This window comes from Lathamus discolor, chromosome 4 (genome assembly GCF_037157495.1).
Source record: "Lathamus discolor isolate bLatDis1 chromosome 4, bLatDis1.hap1, whole genome shotgun sequence".
In the NCBI taxonomy this organism is placed as follows: Eukaryota; Metazoa; Chordata; class Aves; order Psittaciformes; family Psittacidae; genus Lathamus; species Lathamus discolor.
In genome coordinates this window covers 14,722,132-14,745,854 of record NC_088887.1, presented here as the reverse complement: position 1 = coordinate 14,745,854, position 23,723 = coordinate 14,722,132, and the positions used below count along the sequence as shown (strand labels likewise).

At 38.0% G+C, this 23,723-nt stretch overlaps 2 long non-coding RNA genes across 7 annotated transcripts in view; both read left to right on the top strand.

Moving 5' to 3' along the window:
* The window catches only part of LOC136013079 (uncharacterized), a 39,398-nt gene extending 36,106 nt beyond the window's left edge, over window positions 1–3,292 (top strand). For both annotated transcript variants that reach the window (XR_010612135.1, XR_010612136.1), the window contains exon 5: window positions 1,864–3,292. This is a non-coding gene — a long non-coding RNA (uncharacterized LOC136013079). The remainder of the gene's footprint in view (window positions 1–1,863) is intronic.
* A 2,970-nt stretch (window positions 3,293–6,262) lies between these two features.
* LOC136013078 (uncharacterized) overlaps window positions 6,263–23,723 on the top strand; it is a 37,256-nt gene continuing 19,795 nt past the window's right edge. For 3 of the 5 annotated variants that reach the window (XR_010612131.1, XR_010612130.1, XR_010612132.1), the window contains exons 1-3: window positions 6,263–11,716; window positions 12,048–12,106; window positions 15,337–15,450. This is a non-coding gene — a long non-coding RNA (uncharacterized LOC136013078). The remainder of the gene's footprint in view (window positions 11,717–12,047; window positions 12,107–15,336; window positions 15,451–23,723) is intronic. The other 2 variants (XR_010612134.1, XR_010612133.1) reach the window with 2 other exon arrangements.

Genomic DNA, 23,723 nt, shown 5'->3' with positions numbered 1-23,723 from the left:
TTCTGATGATAACCTTAGGAAGAGCATGTAGGACAGGAAAAATCGCAAGCTGCGGGACAGTTAAGACATTTATTGCTGATAGAGCCAAAAAATGGAGAAGCCATGGAGAACCCTAGTGTTGCATGGCTTATAAATATCAGGTTTGTGGCCTTTAGGGTAAAGTTAGCTTTACTCTACTGGCTTGTCTTACATACACTGTGCAGAGCTTAACCTTTAGAATGTATATGTTCTTTGAGTCTCTGCTTAACATGGGTATATTGTGTTAGGATGCACAGTGCCTGCATAAAGATGAGAAGATGTCAACGAAGTGGCATATAAGTCTGCAGACACCTGCAGCTTTACAAAGAGTATCTACATAGGAAAACATCATCTCTTAGAAACCCTACATGAAAGATCCCTTATAGAATCTAAATTGATTTCATGTCATGTTTTTTAATTATATTTGATACTAAATGTTTAATTAGATGGGAAAAAGAATTTGAGATTCCTCTTCTGGCCTTGCTGACAATTTGGAATTTGAGTTTGGACCTGCATTTCAATAGCTTTTTCTTTCTCTTCACTGACCTGCAAAAATTAATATAATTTTATTTATTTATTTGATATGGTACTTGCATGACTAATGCATTTTACAGTCCTTATATAAATGCTGTCATGGAGCACAGTGCGTTAATGGTGTTTGCACTGTGCATTTTAAAACAGCAAATAAAATATTTAGAAAATTGTTTTTAAAAGTTTTATCAAAAGTATTTTGAGGAATGTTTGGAACTACAGGCAGAGTTGATGCAAAAGATCAGGTATATAACTATATTCCCATTACATCCTTGGCAGCTATTATATTTTCCAGTTTTAATGCTGAATATCAGTTATATGACATCTGTGGGTTCTTGAATGTTTATTATTTTCTCAGATCTTGCCGATTTATAGAAGTAGTTCTTTAGTAACGTTTCTTCCATTGAACTTATTTTTTTCCTACTTCCCACTTAATTTTAAGAACTTCAGTTATTTAAAAGCATGCTGACAGTAAATGCAACCCGTTTTAAAATTCCACTACATACCCATTATTCTCTTTTTTTCTGGTGGACATAATCGAAATTCTTCTCCTTCCTCTTTGGTGTTGTGTTCTTTCATGACATCTAGAGGCCAAAATTGATGTAAGCTGTAATTAATCTTTCTGCGAGGCGTTATAGACCCATTGGTAAATCAGAGATAGGGATCACAGTGTCTGCCTACATAAAATTATTGAACATCCCGGAACAAATCTGCATTCAGAAACTGTATTTCATAGTGTCATTGTCCAGCAGACACAAAAGATCTGTTCAGGACAAAAACTGGAAGTGTGAAAAACAAAGACTGCATTTGTTTTATATGCAATTCCCTGTGCAATTAATTCATATACAAGTTGTACAGTAATCTAATTAGAGCATCTGACATTTGCCTGTGACAGCCAGAACCCGTTAAGTAATCGATAATGCTAATATAAAGTGCCTGATTAAATGCACCTTTTCCATCTGTATTCTCAAGTTGATATGCAAATTCACGTTGCCTGTGTGATTTCTAATCCCTGTGCTCTGATTTTTGCTTTTAACTGCATCTACTGCCTCCATCACAAGACCAAAAAGACCAAAATTTGCTATAATAAGCAGAATAAGTTATACTGTTGAATCTTCATGTACATTCTTGTAAGCTGCTTAAAAGCATCTCATTCATTAAAGATGTTTCATTAAGTCATTATTATATATTTGTGAACTTATTGCTAAATACAGCAAGCAGAAAATAACTCGTGTTGCTTTCAAACTTCAGTTTACTTGGCCTAAATGTGGATCACAAATGAGTATTTTTAATATTTTTCTGTTTTATTAATAGGGAAAGATAAAGATTCATTCTGTGATGATGCATGCAGAAAATGCTTCCCCCTGGTGAAGAGAGAGAACTTCTTCTGTAAATTACTGTGCTTTCTAGATCTGGTTTATTGTTTTAGATTATAAATTTTCACTTCTCTTCCCACGGCCCCAAGACTGCATATCAGGTTGACTGTTATCCATATCGTAGTAAAAACACTGTCTCTCAGGATGTAGCCCATTGATTAGCAATTAGCTAAGCTTGTTTCAAGTCATAAACACTTTAGACCTTGAACTGATGTTTACACTGAACCTTTCTAACCAGTTTATACTTGTTCCTATAGCCTTGGAATTCAGTTTGGATTACCAACACCAACTGCAGGTCCTTGGGTGTGTAAGAGATCACTATCAATAATAGTAATTACTTTCTGTATAATATTATGCCTAAAAATGTCGTACTGCTTTAGAAGTCTTTGAAGTTAAATCACAATGAGATCTTCATTTAGTACTACAACTCAGCCCCAGAACCTTGTTCTTTAGCTTATCTGGAATTAGTGGGACAGTCTGATCCCATTGACAGGACAGGCGGGAGTCAACAAGTTGCCTTGGAGATGAGAGGGGAAGCTCCTGCTAGTGCCAGGAACTGAAGAAATGTGGATCACACTTGAAGCAACTTCTTTTATGTTTGTTTGCAGTCACTGAGCCTAATCAGCTACAGTTATCCTTTTCTTCCACAGAAGACTATTTTAGCAGAAACACCAAATGCCATGGTGGTTTTTCCATTCTCACAAAGGATAATTGTTATCTGTGATTGTACTTGTAAAATAACATTAAATTATATTCATTTAGTACACTAACACTCTTAATAGCAAAGACTGTGAATCAGTTTTATGTTTTGATGTCTAGACCTAACACAGCACAATACTACATCTTGTTAAAAAGTACCCGAAGAAAATACAAGCCTAAATTTTGGTGGTTGCTGCTCTAACTTTTTTTCCTAAGATACCCAGATATAGAATCATAGAATAGTTAGGGTTGGAAAGGACCTTAAAATCATCTAATTCCAACCCCCCTGCCATAGGCAAGGACACCTCACACTAAACCCTGTCACCCAAGGCTCTGTCCAGCCTGGCCTTGAACACCACCAGGGATGGAGCATTCACCTCTCTGGGCAACCCATTCCAGTGCCTCACCACCAGAACAGTAAATTTCTTCCTTATATCTAATCTAAACTTCCCCTGTTTAAGTTTTAACTCGTTGCCCCATGTCTTATCACAACATTCCCTAATGAATAGTCCATCTCCAGCATCCCTGCAGGCCCCCTTCAGATACTGGAAGGCTGCTATGAGGTCTCCAGGCAGCCTTCTCTTCTCCAGGCTGAACAGCCCCAATTTTCTCAGCCTGTCTTCATACGGGAGGTGCTCCAGTCCCCTGATCATCCTCGTGGCCCTCCTCTGGGCTTGTTCCAACAGTTCCATGTCCTTTTTATGTTGAAGACACCAGAATTGCACACAATTCTCCAAGTGAGGTCTCACAAGAGAAGAAGGGCAGGATCACCTCCTTCGACCTGCTGGTCATGCTCCTTTTGATGCAGCCCAGGATACGGTTGGCTTTCTGGGCTGTGAGCGCACACTGAAGCTGGCTCATGTTCATTTTCTCATCAACCAACACCCCCAAGTCCTTCTCTGCAGGGCTGCTCTGAATCTCTTCTTTGCCCAACCTGTAGCTGTGCCTGGGATTGCTCCGACCCAGTTGTAGGACCTTGCACTTATCATGGATGAACTTCATAAGGTTGACATCAGCCCACCTCACAAGCATGTCAAGGTCCCTCTGGATGGCATCCCTTCCCTCCAGCATATCAACCGGACCACACAGCTTGGTGCCATTGGCAAACTTGCTGAGGGCGCACTCAATCCCACTGTCCATGTCACCGACAAAGATGTTTAACAAGGCCAGTCTCCGATCCCTGAGGGACACCACTTGTTACTGATCCCCTGCCGGACATTGAGCCATTGACCACAACTCTTTGTGTGCGGCCATCCAGCCAGTTCTTTATCCACCGAATGGTCCACCTATCAAATTGATGTCTCTCCAATCTAGAGACAAGGGTGTCATGTGGGACAGTGTCAAACACTGCACAAGTCCAGGTAGATGATGTCAGCTGCTCTACCCCTGTCCATCAGTTCCATAGCCCCATCATAGAAGGCCACCAAATTGGTCAGGCAGGGTTTCCCCTTAGTGAAGCCATGCTGGCTGTCACCAAGCACCTTGTTGTTTTTCATGTGCCTTCCAGGAGAATCTTTGAAATTGCTAACTTTTGGCTTGTATATTTCAAATAAATTCGGTCTACTCTGTAAAACCACCAACAAAAGTATATGCATAAACATATTTCAGGCTAGTTTCTCTCGTTTACTGTCCTATAAACTAAAACTAGAACCTGAAGATGTAAACCCAAAGCAAAATTAAAAAAAAAAACCCTCTCTTTCCACTTATTATGAAATTTAAATCACAGGGTTTAGTTCGTAGTATAGAAATACTTTAAGTAAACTGATGGAATAGGAATGTATAAAGGTGACTTAAAATAAGAAAGGATGTTGAAGGCTTTATTGGAAATGCCAGAATATGTTTATTCATAGATTTCTCAGAAATACTATTTATAACCCTGTGCATTATGCATATAAATATTTACCAAAAATAGCTTTGTATTTCAGTTTAAAATTCCAGTTTTAGCATATGTTAGGATGTAAGATGATTGGCATCTCTCAGGTAACCAAGTACTGCTGGTTTTTTTTTTTAAATGCTCTAGAATTGTCTCGGTAGGCATACACTTGAGGCTTAACATTGCTTTTGTAATTATTACAGTAATTATTTCAGGAGGATTACCACATGCTTTTGATCTTTTTGTGCTTTAAGAACCAGTTAATATCTTAGATAGTCTAAGGTATGTGTTTGCTTACTGGTTTCATTCTATTTAAATTATTTCAGAACTTATGTACTAATAATGCACAAAAGTAATGTAATATTTCTGTACTAATTCTGACTTATCCAAGTATCCTAAATCATATTTTATTTCAACCTTAAAAGCTGATTCACCAACACGCTAAAGCAAGTAGAGCATGCGAGCCAGTTCAGCTGGATTTTACTGCTGTTTTGTCTCTCCCCAGCACTGCTAAAAAGCCAAGGCATGTTGATGATGCATAAGATAGATAGATCCTTCATTTGAAATATTAGTGACATCAGTGTGTTATATAAGGGTAAAAGGGAGAGCTCAGTCTCTAAGTCACAACTTCTAGAAGCTCTATGGGCATGTATGATTACATTCTGCTTCCCCCAGCAGAGGCAGTGCTGTGGAAAGGGAGTCTTTCAGGAGCTGTTGCCTAGGTAGTATGTAGCCATGTGATTTTTAAATTCCATGGGAAAGGAGCTGAGCACTCTGTATTACATTCCGAATGCCTTTACCCAGTCCCCTTCAGACTCTTGATACATTACAAACACCAGAAGCTTTGCATGCAAATCTGACTATATAGCTCTGATGTTAACCTACCAGTGTTTAGTCTTACTGTAGCAAAGTAAAATTAACTAATAATAGTAGATAATAAACATAACTTTAAATTTTCTTGAACCAAGGCTTATATTCAGGAATTCAACACCTTTTAAAAATAAATGTCAAGAACGCACAATATTTTCTTTTTCAGGTCATTAGTAAAAAAAACCTGACATATGCTAAATGGACCAACACTTTTCTTAAAGGAGTATAATTTTAATTAACTTTAACTCAGATTAATTAACTACCTTGTAATTTCTCAGAAAAAATTAATTGTCCTTACAGACTGCTTAGTAATTTTGGGGATAATGTAGTGCATTTGGCACTTCCAACAAATAAGTCCTTGCAAGATGGAACTTGGTCAGTACCAGTCACACCATAACCGAGATCTCTCCTGAGCCTTCTCTAGGTTGAGAGCCCCAGCTCTCTCGATCTTTCCTTATAGAAGAGATTCTCCAGTTCCTTAACTTTCTTTGTGGCCCTTCGCTGGATTCTCTCCATCTCTGTCTTGTACCGGCAAGCCCAGCACTGGACACAGTACTCCAGGTATTCTGAATAGAGGGGAAGCATAACCTGGCATGTTTGCAAATAATACAGAGCTTTGAGAAATTCAGTTTGGCTTCTCTTAGTAACATGGATAATCTCATACACAATCAGGTCAATGAAAAAGCCATTCGGAACCTCTTTTATTTCAATGCTTCTGGTTGGGCAATAGCTGTAGGTAATTGTTCTCCAAATATAGCCATAAGGCCATTTTTGCCTCTGCTCTCTCACTTATATATTTCCTAGAAATCTATGTTGAAAGTCAAGGCTTGGAACATTTGTGATTAATTCACTTATTTAGGCATAGATGTCCGGTAACATTTTAGGCACCATAAAATATCCTGCCTGGCATCCAACTGTCAGCTAGAAGACAGCAGATCTCCCTTGGAGTTTAAGTCATGTCTGCCAGCCGTGTATGGTTGTCTTGAATGACTTCATGGTAATGAATATTGTATTTAAGCAACTGAATCCAATCCCTGCTCTTTGTTTTATGTGGTTTTGTCCCACTTTACCCCTAGACTTTTAAACTTGTTCTAAAAAAATGAAAAAGATTTGAAATAATTTGCCCTTGACAACTGTTACTTTTTTTCTTGTAATCTTCCAGGTGTTGTGTACTTTGATTATTTATCCCAGAGCTCTCCTAAGAAGTGAAGTTAAGCTGTCTATTCGTAATTCCCTGGACCATATTTTGTTTCCTTTTATTTCTGTCCTTATTCAAAGAATGTCATTATACTTTCTATTTCTTGCCTTCTAGGACCTCATCTGCCTTCAACATATCAAATATTCTGACTAGCAGCTGACCACAAAATAATAATCATCTGAGCCTGATAGAATAATGTAGCAATCCAGATATATCAGCAGTCAGTCATTTGCTGTAAATAAATTGCTGTCTCCTCTCCCTTCACCGTATTTGCATCCCCACACCGCTGAATCCAGCATTGGCACTGTGGCTGTGAGCATGTGGCCCGAACTGCTGGACCTTTGGATGCATCTTTACCTCGCTGCATAAATAATTATCTTTCTGTACAATAAAAACCTCAGCTACTCTCCAGCAGGCATCCTCAGCAATATCAAAAGTACTGTAAAGTGCAACACAATTTTAGACATGCATACATGCAGTATATAAGCACCTTCATGCCTGCTTGCGCCATCTCAAGCTGGCACCCACAGTCATAGCAAATGCTAACTTATTGCTGGGGTAGCAATATTTTTTACTGTTTTGATGCAGCAGACTACAAGCAGTTTGAATTCAAGCAATGACTTACCACCAGGATCTTTGCCGTTTATGCTTTAAATGTATTTTTAGTGAACAGACCTTTAAGAAATCAATGAACAGCTCTGGAATGGTCATTTTTCAAATGGCTAATCTCTTCTTCAGCTTTTCCATTGTATCAGATATCAGGATCATTTAAGGCTGAAGCACAAACTACTTTTCTCTCTCAAAATCTTTAATTTTTCTTTTTTTATCTCAAGTTTCAGCTTCAGCTACTGGATTTGGGCAGCCCCTGGAATTTAAATACCAATTACCTTCCAAAAGACTTTCAATTTCTTACAATGACACAGAAAATTAAATTAGGTTTAAAGATGATAATTATAAGCACCTGTACCTTGTAGCTTTCATGTACAGAAAACTCCCATCGATTTCAATATAGACTTGTTTTTGCCATCTGTGTCACTAATGGGAATAATTTTAGTTGTAGGTTTTATGAATTGTAGATTTAGCCTTGATATATCACCTTCAGAACCACAAGAAAAAAAGTAATAATCTAAAGAGCAGTAGTTTTGCTGTAAAGTTTTGCTACGAACACTGTACCAGCTTTCATGGCAAAGCAGTGCCTCCAGTTTGCAGAGGTTCCTATTCATACCACTGTTGCTTTGCAAGTGACACTTTAAAGATAAAACTGTATTTTAAAATAATTGCATGTTTACTTTTGCGTAAGAGAAAAAGAGAGATATTTGTTACCTACAGAAAAAAAGATGTCAAGAGTCAAGGTTTTATCCTTTATTTTTAAATACAAAGTGTTTCTTAGAGTCAGAACAGTTTTTAAATATTTAAAAATAAACCCCTAGAAATTGAGTCACCTCTACCTTTTTAACTGCATGTGCTAGCGTCATGTTATGTCTTTTGATGTGGTTCTTGGAATCTGCCGTTCTCTCTAACAGTAGTGTAAAAATGTGAAGTGTGACTAATACAGTTGTGCTATAATAAGCTGGGGGTGAACAAACTTCATGTTCTTCTGGTGCCCCCGTGGAGTACTTGAACAGAGTTCATCTCCCTTTAATACAAATAGAAGGATTCACCTTTGTAGGTGAGTTGGAGGTTCAAGATCCACACCAGTGTTAGGTGATGCTGAAATGATTTTGCAATTTCATATATGTACTACTTCTATATATGTGATGTGGCATGAATTAGAGCTATGGATTCACTGATTCCATTATTTTTGAAAAAGCAGTGATAAAAGTTCCTGTCATCATGATTAAAAAAAAAAATAATTATCCTCGAGTTGCCAGTTTCCATGCAAGTTATAGGGTATTAAATTTTAAATAATCATCAGAAAAGACAGCTTGAAAAATGGCAGCATAAATAGGTAGGGTGTATTTATATCTTCAGTTCATATTTTTTATCTGTCTTGTTCTCATTAATCAAAGTCAAATGTTTCAAAAATTAATCAATTTATGAAGTCACTCCGGGTATACACACTTGTACATTTCCTTCTTTTTTCCTTCTTTTTATTATTTTTAAGCAAAGTTTCATTTAAAGGAATGACTGACAAGGTTAATAATGCAAAGGGAATATTTTTAGAAGGTTATTTGATTGGACTTTGTAATATTTCTGCTATTAATCATTATACTTTCACTGATTCCTTAAAGGTTTTCTGCCGTACCTTAATCTAGTTTTCAGGAAGTATTATAAAAGCTAAGAGACCATTCATTAGGTTTAATGCTTATATGTTTCAAACAGCAAATTTTTCTTTCGGGACTGTTTATAAGTTGAATTACTGGGTAGAAATTAGAATTTACCTTCAATGCATCTAATAGCTATTCATCAGTCAAGTTTTTATGACATTTTGTCACATAGCCAAAATTGTTGAAGCTTACACCTTGTATATGTTTGTGTAACACTAAACCCAAATTTAGATCTTTGGGGGGTTTTTTGTCCATGAAAAAGCTGGTGAACTGGAAAAAGAAAGCATGTGCCATGCAGGCTTTCCTAAATGAAGAGGTATAATGTGCCCTAATGTTATACTAATATCGTCTAATAACAAATTTTGTTACAGAAACACAAGAGTTATAGAGAAAGTAGTCTTACTAATAAACTGTTATTAGTTGTGTTGAACACAGCCCTTCTTCACCTTTCAAAAGATTCAGAGAGGAACTACCAGTTCACCTCAGGAGTTTTGCTAACTATTCCAAATTCAGTGCTGCTGAAAGTCTGTGGACTGCTCAAGCAACAAGGTAAACCAGGGGCACACCTGGATAACGCAGACTATATGATGCTGCTGGGTGTGAGAAGACTAGCAAGCAATGCTGCTTTGGAAAATTGCAGTTACTGAGTTAGCTGCTGAGGAGGACACATGCTTTGGCTCAGGCCTTACACAAGCAGTGGTGGTATGAGGGGAACAGTGGTCTAGTGAGGTAATTTTCTTCAACTAAAGGAAAGCACAGTGTGGTGCTTCCTGGAGATTGCAGAGGTTCCTGCAGGTGGAGAAGGAAGGATTCATTGGCTAGCCTCAGCTAGCCTTGGGGTGCAAGTGTAAGGCAGATGTTTGCTTCAGCTGGTGGGAAAGCAAAGCGAGTGCATGACTGAACTCCTCTAAAGTCAGTTCTGCAAGCTTTATGCAGTGAAGATAATGAAGAGTCTCAGCACCTGCTGCCTTGATTTGTGCCAAATTGTTAATGTGGACATAATCCTTGTTGTCAAAACCAGCTTTCTGTGTCTATGGTAGCAGGCTTATAATACTCTGAATACAATAAATTTAGGCTGGATTAGGGATGAGTAAATCTGGTAATCTAGAGAACATAAATATAGATGTGAGTGCTTTGTATGTAAGTACATACAGAATAGATAACACAAGCAAATATGGAATCAGAGGCTGAGCCAATTAAAGCTGCAAAGTCCTTGCACTGTACAGGTGAAGAGCTGCAAACTGGGAAGCTAAACCAAGAGATGTCAGACAAATATTCATGTCTAAACAAACATGCAACAGTCTGAATAGATAAATATATTACCTGGAAATTGCAGAGACAAGACACATTCATGGCAATATTCTGGTCTATTATTATTGCAAATGTGAAAATTTATATGTATGTATTTTAATGTCGTTTCTTTACCCAAAGAAGAGCAAAGGAGAAAGGCGTAACTTTCATTTGTTAAGTCCTGAGATCTGATCTCACAGAATCTAATCCAAAGTTCAATGAAATTTTGCTTGTAACCTCAGTGGATTTTAGATATGGCCCGTACTATACAATTTTATGAACTGATCTCTCCATTTTTGAATAATTGTATGAAGCCCAATTCTAGTATATTATGAGCTCACAAATAATATTGTGTATCCCATGAACAGAATATATTCTCAAACTATTAAACTGTGCCACAAATAATTATCCATGCAATTTGGTCTAGAACATATGTCACAACTCTAATTTGTCAGAGAAATTTCAGCATAATGATCTGATAAATAACTAAATCTTTCAGGAAAGTTAAATTTACTCATCGGCCTGATAAAAGCTGTTTATACATAAGTAGGGTTTGATTTTGTTATTCCTGATTATGAACGTTGATTCTCTTTAAGATCATATCTAGGAACTTGAATGTTCACACTAATTCAGTAAGTGTTCCCACTGCTAGGTAAATGAAAATAGATATTTTAATAAATTCATCTTTTGGTGTGAGGTTCCCAACCTTTTTTGATGCTGGACATCAACAGGCGATGGATACACTGGGAAATTTTTTTGTGCTTCTCTGGTTATCCACATGGCCATGATTCTAAAGTCTAGATATAGATACAAGTTTTGAAATTGAAAGGGGAATGAAAAAATTGTTTGGTTTAAATTAGGAAGACATTGGAAGAGGCTTCAGTGCAATGATAGTCAGAGGAAAGCAATTAAGATATAAAGAAGACTGACAGATTTTCAAGGTGTTTTTCATCTAAATAGACAAAAATGAAAGGTAAGTGGTACCCCAGAAAAAGAGGCTACACTTACGGAACATATGAAAGGTATGCAAAAAGTAGTCTTGAGAGATACTGCATCTCTAAAAGTATTGTCATTCATATTATTATTGATTCCATTAATAATACTGCTATTAATATGGACAATGAGTAATAATAGGTAATCAATAGCAGGTAAGTGCCACAAGTGATCTGGAAGCAGGCTTTGGAAGAGCCACTCAGGAACAAGAAGACGTGGGGGACTGACACATGTGCTGAACTACATATGCAGGTAAGGAAGGAAATTCACAGCATGGTGCATGAGACAGAGAATCCGGATAGACACCAGAAATAGAAATATGCTTTGTGAGCCAGATGTATGGTGTCATGGAAAAAAGACTAAAAACCTTTAAAAAGATCCATAAAGAACTTGAGATGGAATCTCAGTTTACTTGAAGATCCCCTATAAGGTAGATTCAGAGTGCAGCTAACCCCAGTCTTCTGTTTATCACAAAGCAAGTTATATTTTGTAGGCTGTGAAGACTCAAGGATTTGAGGAGAAGCAGATGAACTTGACTTCTTACTAGTCTGGCAATCACCGAAGAACGAAATCGGTGCAAAGCCAATATGCCTCACTAAGGGTAAGATGTTTATCCAGTTTAGGTTTTTATCACATGATTTTTGTCTGCTTTTCTGAAGGACTTATATGAATGTTCCTTTTGTCTGTGAATTTGATTTGGAAGCAGAGCTGGTATATTTGTAGTGATCAGTTAAAATAATAAAATACAACCATGATAGAACAAAGTAATTCTGCATCCAGTTTTATACTAAAGAAGGATCTTGTTCAAAGATGCTGCGCAGCTCTTTGTGCAGAATCTTGCAGGGCAAAAATTCAGCTACCTGAAAACCTCTGTTTGTGCAGTCATAGTGAAAGAAATACACACACAAACTTTATATTTTCTTTTGTTAAAGTGAAAAGATCTCCAAGACTCCTGATAACTGGACATGTGGAACAATAGTGTGGACAAAAGGCAAGTTTAATTTGAATAGGATTATTTTGAAGCAGAAGTTGGGAATGTGATAGAATTGCTTAAACGTTTTTTCTGTATATATAAACCATGTGTACTAAGTCAGGAAAATTTCTTGTAAAAAGCACCTTTTCTGTGCCTAAACACGCTTGTTTTCAAAAGCAAAAGCCTGAAAAAATAACAACAAATATGAGTGTTATTCATACTTAGGGTGTGGTAAATAATATACTGTGAAATACTAATTAGTATCAGGAACATTAGCAAGTGAAGTTATCTTAAAAACTTCATTGTCTGGGTAATTTTAGAATAAGTCATGGAAAATACTGGAATTTTGCCAGTAGTTATTCCTTTATAGGGTCTGTTTTGTTTCATTACCTAAAATGAATGGGTACCACTATTATTCTCCATGCAGTTCATTTGTAATGCATGCTGTATCACAGCTTTTACCTCATATAAGACTGTACCTGGGCTATTTTATCCTCTATAGGTCTGTACCCAGTCATCCACAGTACTTTATTTTTTTATGGCTTCCCTGAAATAGTTCTTGCTTCAGTATTTTTCATTAAAAAATGAAATAAAACTTTACTGGACCATGTCTGGGAGATGCTCAGGTCTAATAAGTTTATTATCTTTTCCCTGATGAATTTTGGAGGCTTCTCCCTTCTTCCACTGAGATGGGCTTACATGGATTGATTAAGTGCAGTCATTCCCTAAGTGGAAAATCGAATTAAATGCAAGCCAGGAAAACAGAATGATTAAACTATGGCACACTGATGTTAGGTTGCAGTGAGTATGTGAGGAGGGCAGTCATCCTTGGAAGATGCTACTATGCAGTTTTCTTTCTTGCCTGTATAATCCGATACCCAAAATACTGGAAGCTTTTGATGCGTTAGCATTGTGTTGCTGCTGTGGATAGAGCTGATTTGCTGATCATACTGGAGAAAAAGCTTAGTTGTGCCTTACCTCCACCCATAAAAAGAGCCTGGAGTATTTTATTGAAACCTGCTGGGAACCCCTTTGCAGTGACCCAGGAAATCACTTAGTACAAAAGAAGTTCCTGTTTTGTTTTCTTGTCTCTAGAGGATGGGCTGGACTCAACAGTAGGACCTCTGCCTGGGTGTGCTGGCTTGCCTGGGGAATCATGAAAACAGTGAAACAATACAAACCTCTTAAGTTATACATCCACAGAGAAACCAACTGAATATAATCCTTTCTCGTGTATTTCACTGATTTTTTTTTTTTTTTAATTATTATTATTAACTGTTTCTGGAAACTTATTCCCAATTAAATAAGCAGCTGTTAAATATTTAGGACATGTTCTGGTATTATGCCACAGCTTATTTGAATGTATGTGCAAATAAATGCTTAAGAAAGATAGAAAAATAATTTGTGTAGTACTTCCCTGCCCTTACTAACTACACCAAGCACTGAGCATTGGAAAATACTGCAAATCCCCCACAAAATTAATAAAAAGCTTATGATTCCTACTGTGGATTTTTTTCTTTGTTTTGTATATATATTCAGTTTGGATCTGTGAGTGTGAGCAAGGCCTTAGGGCTTGTTGGACTCCAGCCGAGATGCCGAAGGCTCTGTGGCAGCAAGGCACAGAAATTCAGAGATACTATCCACTGATTCGAAAGCCCTGTTTTAATATAGGGCTTGAAGTTCAGCTGCTCTTTCATTTAATTTGATATCCTCTTGTTTGCCTTTCTGGCATCATGCCACATGAGGTCTTGCTGAAGCTTCTGTCTTTACTCAGGAGGAATAAATCTAGGAAAGGAAAAAAAAGCTTAAACCCTATTATTGTTCATAAATGACAGGTCTGCATTGCAAAGTGATGCAATAATTGCCATTTGGATGATAGAGTGTCAGGAATCAGTAGGTACCACTGGCAAAATCTCCACACATTAACAAAACAAAAATCCAGTCTTCCCTCTGGATTTCTCAGCATTACCCATTTTTAGGGCATAAAATAAAAGTATTAAACAGTCCTTCTGTATTAGAAGAAAACAATGGGTTCTTCTTACTTAGAAAAACAATTCACCAGCAACATGGGATGTGAGAACTGTTTGTTTGCTTCTCTGATTTTTACACCTTTATAATACCAAAGTGTGTATGACCTAACTGAAAGATTAATTTGTTTTAACTTGCATAATCATCCAGACAACTCCATTTTTATCACAAGTTCCCTCATAGTTCGGAATTATTTAGAGTAGAAAATCAGTTTCTGAAAAGCTGCTGTTAAAAAAAAGTGATAGAGAGAGGCACTTAAATATGTCTCCTTCTGAAGGTACAGTATTGTCATCACAGTTCTGCAGCATCTGGCAAAGTGGCCTCAACTGCAGGTTAAAAAAAGGAGTGAAGTTAATAGCCATAAGTGTGCCAGTGATTTGGAATGCCTGATTTTCTGGGCTAAGTACAAACCCATTGTAAACTGGACATTTTTCTAAAGCTTTTTTGGGATGAACACTGGATAAACGAGATACCCAGAAATACCTCTGAGACTTTTTAAGGGTCTGATCCAAAGATGTGAGTCTCAGCTAATTTAAAAAATAACCAAGTTAACCCCATTCCATTGAGTTATTTAAGTATTAATTTAAAATCAAATTATCCTGTAGTAGTCATATTCTACATGCTGGAAGCAGAAATGTTCTTAGTTTCTGAAGAATATGTTCCCTTACCTGTGAATGGTTACTCAAAATTAAGCAGACAAGAAGACTGAATAATGCATAAGATCTGTGACACAAACAGGAACATAATCCTTTTTTCCAGGACTCTAGTCTAATACCCTATCTATAAGATTATCTTTTGCTGTCAAGATCATTTATCTAAAAATGGAGAAGTAGAACTGGAAGAGACAGAAGGGAAATCAACAGTTGTGGAATCGTTTCTTTATGAAGAATAATTCTATAGACAGGGACTCTCCAGCCTAGAAGAGAGAGCATTGAATGAGAGGTATGATAAAAGACTGTAAAGTTAGGACTGCAATGAAGAAAACAAGTGATGTTTCTCATAAAAAAAAAAAAAGGAGGGAGTAATTGTTAAATGGAGTAAAGTGGATGCCTATTCACATAACAGTGGATAGTGTGGATCATGTTGACATAGGATGTTGACATTAGACTGGTTCTAAAGCGATCACAAAAACTGATGAAAGAAAAAACAATCAAGGCTATTAAATATAACTTTTAAACATAAATATTAAATACTGATATTTAATATTTAATCTGTTTTAGAAAGTCTATAAACTGTAGAAAACTGGAAGCTGCCAGAGAATCCAGCATATTTTGAGCACTCCGTCCTTGAATGCTTCTCTAGGTATCCTCTGCTGGCCACCATCAAGAGATGAGGTACTGAGACCTTTGGAACTCATTTTAATAGGAATGATTATAAAGGATAATAAGAACCCATTAAACGAGTTATTTGAATGATAAATTTAAATGTATAAACTAAATGTTTTAAATTAAATATGGAATGAGACAGTATAGCAATTATTATATCAATAATGTTACTGTGTAAGAAGTGTTGACTTTTATTTGTCATCTATGTGACCTATAATATGCATGCTCATGTGGCTGCAGCAAGTATCATTCCAGGCTTATGCAGTGATATTCCATGGGTATTTGAGGACACTTTATGTGGATTATTACTCAAATCTTAGTTGTTAGAATTAAAAAAAAAAAAAAAGGCATACAACAAATCCCAAAAAAAACAGTATTGTTAAGAAAAATATCCGTAGCTGTTTTGCCAAGACGCACTTTTTATTGCTCCTTCCAAATATAGATTAAAGGAGAGAACTCTACGTAAGGCTTTATTCTTTAAATTACTCACAGCTTGCAGTCTGGTAGGTTTTGCCTAGCTCATTATACCAATTTAATTTCTGAAGTGGGTTTTGAGGGAAGGTAAAGCTACAGAAAACATGAAAACAAGGTCTGTTTTAGTGGTCCTAAACCAAATGGAATAACGTTCTGCAAAAGCCTTACTGTGTATATGAAGCAAAACTGTCCACAGCTAAGAATGTTTTGAGCTGTAATATTGATATCCAATGGGTATAGTCCTGTATCCTGTCTTGGATAGTGACCAAAATGAGCTGCCTAGGGACCAGGGCAAACAAAGAGGAAGTACACAGTGATACATCCCAGAAAACTTTCCTAGTCTCCACCAGTTTGCTGCTCAGGGAATGTCTGACCCAGGGATGTCTGTATCTAAGTGTATGTTTAATAATTCATTGTGATTTTCCTCTTTCCTAAACTTGTTTTCCCTTGGTAGCTTTTTCATCCATCACGTTGTTTCCACTCTTGGCCCTTTACTCACTATTCATCCCTTTCAAGTGTATGAGTATTGTACTCAACACGCAGTACAAAATGAAATAGGAACATATATACTGAAAGCTTTTAAGTATGACTGACTGAAACTATTGTGTTGAACAACACACCATTTCAGGACATAGTGTTAATCTTTGTTGTCAAAGTTCACTTTCCATCACCGCTTTTCACATATATCTTATAAAGCTATTAATACACTAAGCTGTGCTTCTTTTTACATTGTTTTGTTTCTTGAAAAGGAACTTGGGTGGGGTAGCACTGAAAATGTTGATCTTTGTGCTTGGTGACATAAAACAGAATAATGAATTAAAACCAAATAAACCAGCCTCTTTCCCCCAAATGTATTCTTCCTCTGCCTGTGGGAGGGTGTGTGGCTTCGTGCAAGAGAACAAAATCAAGCATCTGAAATAGAGTGCGGTGTGTCACTTTCAGGTGTAGTCCGAGAGACTGTTGTGGCCCATCACTGAAATATTGTTCAGCCCACGAGAACTCTTCTTTGACAGAGACAGAACTTTCTGTCACTGGTATAGGGCACAAAGCTTTTAGAGCTTAAATATAGCCAGCAGCTAAATGCTTTAATCAGAGGTTTAAAAGAAAGACAGGGCAAAGCTGAGTGAGAAAGTCCTGGATAAAACAGCCTTATTATCTAGTAGGTTTATTTTAAAGGTTATACTTCAAATACTGTTTGCAATATCCTGGGACTGTTAAGTGCATGTTTGATAAGAAATGTTGTAATAATTCTGGTATGTGCTTTTTCTGTGTAAGGGATTTTACATATGTTAATGCTGGATTTTGCTTTTTTCATTACTGATATTTTGTATGGTTGTAAGATGACCAAATTCTAGCTAATTCTTCAAAAAAGGATGCATGTGTGGTTTTGGCTAAGGTCAATATAATACGTATTGAATTCTAGGTAATATTACATATCTGTCTCCTCTATCTGTAAGCAATATTATGTCTACAAATATTAGAAGTTTAGTCTTTACATTGTAGAAAAATAGATCATAGTAAATAAGTACATGCTGACATTTCAAATGGCACCCATATCTGAGTTCCTAAAAAGTTCTTGCTAAAAATACACAGTTTAAACCACAGCAACAGCAGGTGTCTTCTTTCTCCCCCTGCATTTCTAAACACAAAGCTTAGCAAGCTGGATTTTATAGAGGAGAAGGGAGAATATTTCACTTCTACCCACATGATCTGTACCTCCAAGATTTTACATAAATCTAAGTGTGTATGAAAATACAAAGCTGAAGAAAATGAAGGATGTCAGAAAACATATACCTAGTTTGTCCCTGCAGAGTAGATGCAATTTTTTTCTGGAATATGGGGGGGTGGCAGTGGAACTATCTTTGGGCCTTAGGAAATGAATGACTGCCTAACTTCTAATAAAGGAAAAAGCAGTTTAAAGAACAAAGGTCTCAAGATTTTGCTATATCTTTCTTGAAAGAATCCTGCAGTTCTTTATTTCAGATTTGTAAAATAACTCTGCAAAAATAAATGATTTTATTTATTCTTTATGCTGATTACAAAGATTTGTGACTTAAAACAGATGAACAGTTTCATCTTGAAAAATTATGATTTCCAGAATCTCATCCTTGCATAAGTACTTTCTGGGACTTTGTTGCTTAATCCCTGTCTTTCCATAATATAAACCTAGAGCATTATTTAGACAAAACCTAGTCTTACTCCACTCCCAATGAATGCTAATACTGGTGCTTGGGAAGTAGCTTTACATTGTCTTTAGACACCCACTGCCTTTTGCCGGTTCTTGGAGAGAATTTGTTGTGGATCTCACATTATCAAAGTAATTTAAAATCACACTGGAGTAGTGGTGCAAACATTGAGTTGTTTTTATGACAGGAGTATACAACAGGATGCAGAGGCTGAGGACTTTCTGGCATGGGACCTGGAGGACATGCTCACACTTTTCTCTGTGACACAGGGAGTGGTTATTCTGGAAAAGGCAGGGAAATGTAGGGACTTCAGTTCTGAAACTGCTATTGTGTAAAATCTGTTTTTAACTCCACTTCAAAACCATTTTTCTCTGTTATTTCTTAATTCATTAATGTGGAATGGTCAATTAACTGTAGAAAACAAAAATAAAGCTATTGGAAATTTCAGGAGTGATTAACAATGGGAGAACACAATGACTTTCAAATATTTACAGATATTCCTCTGTTTTTAAGAGATAGAGAAATATCACCAAAGACATCACTCAGGACTAGAAGAAATATTGAGTTAGGTTTGAAATGGAGTTCAATCAGAGTGATGAGGAAGAAAATATTCCTTTATGTTAAAACATATCTTAAGTAAAATAGTCTTAGCAGGAGATGCGATCACATTCCTTATAGGATGTTTTTTTTAATTATGGGTTAAAGAGTGGAAAACATAGTAAAGAAGAGTTCTTCAGTGTCAGGACCCAGACCAAAGTTCTAACAGCCTTGGCATGATTCTACACAATATTCTACAGAAAAAAAAATACTTCCCCCTGCTCTATTTTGTCTTATCCAAAATAGATGGCACTAACAAAGCAGCATGCTGTTCCCTAAACTTCATGTTCTTGCCACCTACCCAGGTAGGCATATTTTATTTTCAGTTCCCTTAGTTTTACTTCTGAGAGATTCACTCAGGAGACACAGTTAATGTTGATGAAGAGCCTGGTGTCACTGAGCTCATGCTGATAAAGACGGAAGAGATTCGGGCTGTTCGGAAGCTTATTTGAAGATTAAATACATCTCACATCTAGGCTGGAAGGTTTTGACTTTGAAACCATGAGAGGTTGCAATGACTCAATGTGAATCAGAGATGAGGCAGCCATAGCTGCCTTCCAGCATTAAGGAGCATTAATCTAAGATGCTGTTATACAAACTCTTACCTACTTCTAGTGGAATTTCGTCAAGCACTTACAGTTATAGAAATAATACTTGGAGCAAGAGAGTCTTAGATTTATTCAGAATATATGGATATCATATCATCTTATATCTGTTAAAATCAACAGGTATTCAAAGTGGAGAACTGATTTTGTTTGAAAAGTTAGAAATGTAGGAGGTAGAGATTGCAGTAAAACATTCAGCGAAAGCACTGATGTGTTGACTTTTCTGTTTTCATTATCTGCCTTATTAAAGTCACAATATCTTTTGTCTCTATCTGTGAATCAAAAGCTGGAGGTAAAGACTCCCAGCTTCCATAGGTGTGAGCCAGAAACAATAATCTTGTTTGCATTGCTGGCTGCAGATGATTCACTGTTGAATCTACAATGAGTAACAGCCTTCAAGGGCAGGGCATTAGACCAAACACAAGCAATAAAAATATAATTCTTTATTGACAACCAAAATAATACTATGTGATATCAGAGTGAACAATTCTGCATACCAGATGCTGAAGTAAGGTGCCAGCCCAAACAGCCATTTTCATTGTGGGTTCAATCTAAAGACTACCTAGGCTATGCTATTCAATATGCACAGGTTTCATAGGCTGGCATGCAATTATGTTTCACAGAATAGGTAATTTGAGCAGAAGTTCCTTCTGTTCCTGATCGTCCCTCAAGGTTCTAATTTTCTTTGATGAGGGATTTTTCTAAACACTTTTCTGTGGTGTTTGGTATTCTTCAGAACAAATTAAACAATACATACAACATTGCTTTGTCATTGGTTTCACTGTGCTCTGCCTTGTTTGTGTCCAGGTACACTAAAAATGCAGGTGGCCACCTGTACTTACAGTTATATGCCCATACTTACAAGAAGTCTGTGTGATAGTCCTTAATTTTGAATGACTTCTAGGCTCATTTCATTGCCTGTTTGGTCTACACAGAATTTTTTCTTAGAACAGTAAGGTATTTATGTATATAATACTTCTCATTTACTTGTGTCTAATTAATTGTGACAACATTGGAATTAGTTGTCAGATTTAGAATCGTAGAATCATAGAATAGTTAGGGTTGAAAAGGACCTTAACATCATCTAGTTCCAACCCCCCTGCCATGGGCATGGACACCTCGCACTAAATCATGTCACGCAGGGCTCTGTCCAACCTGGCCTTGAACACCACCACAAATCCCTTGGGCAACCCATTCCAGTGCCTCACCACCCTCACAGTAAAAAACTTCTTCCTTATATCTAACCTGAACTTCTCTGTCTGAACCCATTTCCCCTTGTCCTATCGCTACAGTCCCTGAAGAAGAGTCCCTCCCCAGCATCCCTATAGGCCCCCTTCAGATACTGGAAGGCTGCTATGAGGTCTCCAGGCAGCCTTCTCTTCTCCAGGCTGAACAGCTCCAACTTCCTCAGCCTATCTTCATACGGGAGGTGCTCCAGTTCCGTGCTCATCCTTGTGGCCCTCCTCTGGACTCGTTCCAAGAGTTCCATGTCCTTATTTTGAGGACACCAGAACTGTAGACAGTACTCCAAGTGTAGCATGATAGAGCAACTAGATGGTTTCTATTTTGGAACTTCCCCTGTTGAAGTTTGAACCCGTTACCCCTTGTCCTGTCACTTCAGTCCCTAATGAAGAGTCCATCCCCAGCATCCCCATAGCCTGTCTTCAGATACTGGAAGGCTGCGATGAGGTCTCCATGCAACCTTCCATACAGATAGGTGGTACAGGTCATAGAATCATAGAATCATAGAATAGTTAAGGTTGAAAAGGACCTCAAGATCATCTAGTTCCAACCCCCTGCCATGGGCAGAGACACCTCACACTAAACCATCTCATCCAAGGCTCTGTCCAACCTGGCCTTGAACACCACCAGGGATGGAGCATTCACAACTTCCCTGGGCAACGCATTCCAGTGCATCACCCTTACAGTAAAGAACTTCTTCCTTATACCCAATCTAAATTTCCCCTGTTAAAGTTTGAACCCATTACTCCTTGTCCTATCACTGCAGTCCCTAATGAATAATCCATCCCCAGCACCCCTATAACTCCCCTTCCAATACTGGAAGGCTGCTATGAGGTCTCCAGGCAGCCTTCTCTTCTCCAGGCTGAACAGCCCCAACTTTCTCAGCCAGGGGAGGTGCTCCAGTCCCCTGATCATCCCTGTGGCCCTCCTCTGGACTTGTTCAAACAGTTCCATGTCCTTTTTATGTTGAGGACACCAGAACTGCACACAATACTCCAGGTGAGGTCTCACGAGAGCAGAGTAGAGGGGCAGGATCACCTCCTTGGACCTGCTGGTCACGCTTCTTTTGATGCAGCCCAGGATACGGTTGGCTTTCTGGGCTGCAAGTGCACACTGAAGCTGGCTCGTGTTCATTTTCTCATTGACCAACACCCCCAAGTCCTTCCCCGCAGGGCCGCTCTGAATCTCTTCTTTGCCCAACCTGCAGCTGTGCCTGGGATTGCTCTGACCCAGGTGTAGGACCTTGCACTTGTCATGGTTGAACTTCATAAGGTTGGCATCAGCCCACCTCACAAGCGTGTCAAGGTCCCTCTGGATGGCATCCCTTCCCTCCAGCGTATCAACCGGACCACACAGCTTGGTGTCATCGGCAAACTTGCTGAGGGCGCACTCAATCCCACTGTCCATGGCACCGACAAAGATGTTGAACAAGACCGGTCCCAACACCGATCCCTGAGGGACACCACTCGTTACTGGTCTCCAGTGGACATTGAGCCATTGATCACAACCCTTTGTGTGCAGCCATCCATCCCGTTCTTTATCCACCGAGTGGTTCACCTATTGATTTCTCTCCAATTTAGAGGCAAGGATTTTGTGTGGGACACTGTCAAACGCTTTGCACAAGTCCAGGTAGATGACATCAACTGCTTTACCCTTGTCCATCAATTCTGTAGCCCCATCATAGAAGGCCACCACATTGGTCAGGCAGGATTTCCCCTTAGTGAAGCCATGCTGGCTGTCACCAAGCACCTTGTTGTTTTTCATGTGCCTTAGCATGCCTTCCAGGAGAATGTGCTCCAAGATTTTACCAGGCACAGAGCTGAGACTGACTGGTCTGTAATTCCCCGGGTCTTCCATTTTCCCTTCTTGAAAACGGGGGTTATATTTCCCTTTTTCCTGTCATCAGGAACTTCACCTGACTGCCATGATTTTTCAAATATTTCTTTGCTTACATTTGTTTATTGCCTTCAGATTACATACAATTGCATCTCCTTCCTTCTGACGTGACGGAAGTCCCTTACTGGACCCCATTCAGCCTTTCAGTGTCAGACAGGCATCCCGTGCTTTCTCTGCACCCTAGGTAACATCTCCTTGGTCAGCCTAAGCATTTGTGGAACAGTCTTACTGACTTTGAAACAGCTCCCAAGGTCTGTATGAATTTATGTATATATGAAGTTTCTTATAATCAAAATGATTGAGAAAGGCATCTGCTCATTCAGGGTAAATCCTTTACAGTTCAGCACAGCTAAAGTATTGGGTGTTTTTTTGTTTGGTTTGGTTTCTCCATGGGAAAACTTCTGTTCCTTACTTACGTAAGGGGGACAGTACATCAGCTGTACAGACAAGAGGACAAGACTAAACACGCTGTGAAAATTATAAAGGGTAGTAATTTCTAAGCACTTTATTCTTATATTGTGCAGTGTAATTTCAAATTATTTTCTCTCTCATATCTGGAATTCAAGAGCCATATTTTCTGATCTATTGCTTCTCTGGACTTCACTTTTCTAAGGGGTTCCTGCAGGGGCTTGCAATATTCTGTTCTGTAGGGAACAACATACTTTAATGTTGCTTCCTTGATTTCCCTGTAGATCCTCTCAAATTCTGTAAATCCCTTTTTGTAGGGATAATCAGTTTTCAGTGATCTCTACTGTGCTTATGAATGCATTTCTCTTAATGAAGATATTGACTCTATTGAATGAGGGGATGGCCGCATAGCATAAGATCTCTCTATATCGTTGAGACCCTTCAGTATGAGTTTGTGGTTTATCAACATATATACACAGACCAGCTATTAAGGGGAAAATGATGGAGTGAGCAGACAGGTAATTGAGAAACTCATAAGAAGACCTACAAGGTGCAGCATGCGCTCAGAAACCATCCTGCCTGTTCTGAATGAATTTATAAAGCATGGGGCTTTGAATTCTTAGGCTGACTAAGGTATATAATGTAGCAGAAAGCAGATACAACTGCAGCCCATGCAGTAGCTAAACCAGCTATACAATTGTAGTCTAACAGATGAAAAGATGAATGTCAGATAAGAAGAAGAAATGTGAAAAAGCTGTCAAAATTAGGGATAACTACTCACATACTTTGTATCGGTAAGAGGCTGTGAGTTATATATGGAGTAACATCCATAGGTTTTTCTGGGTGGACTTTGAAAAGAAATTAGTACTCCCAC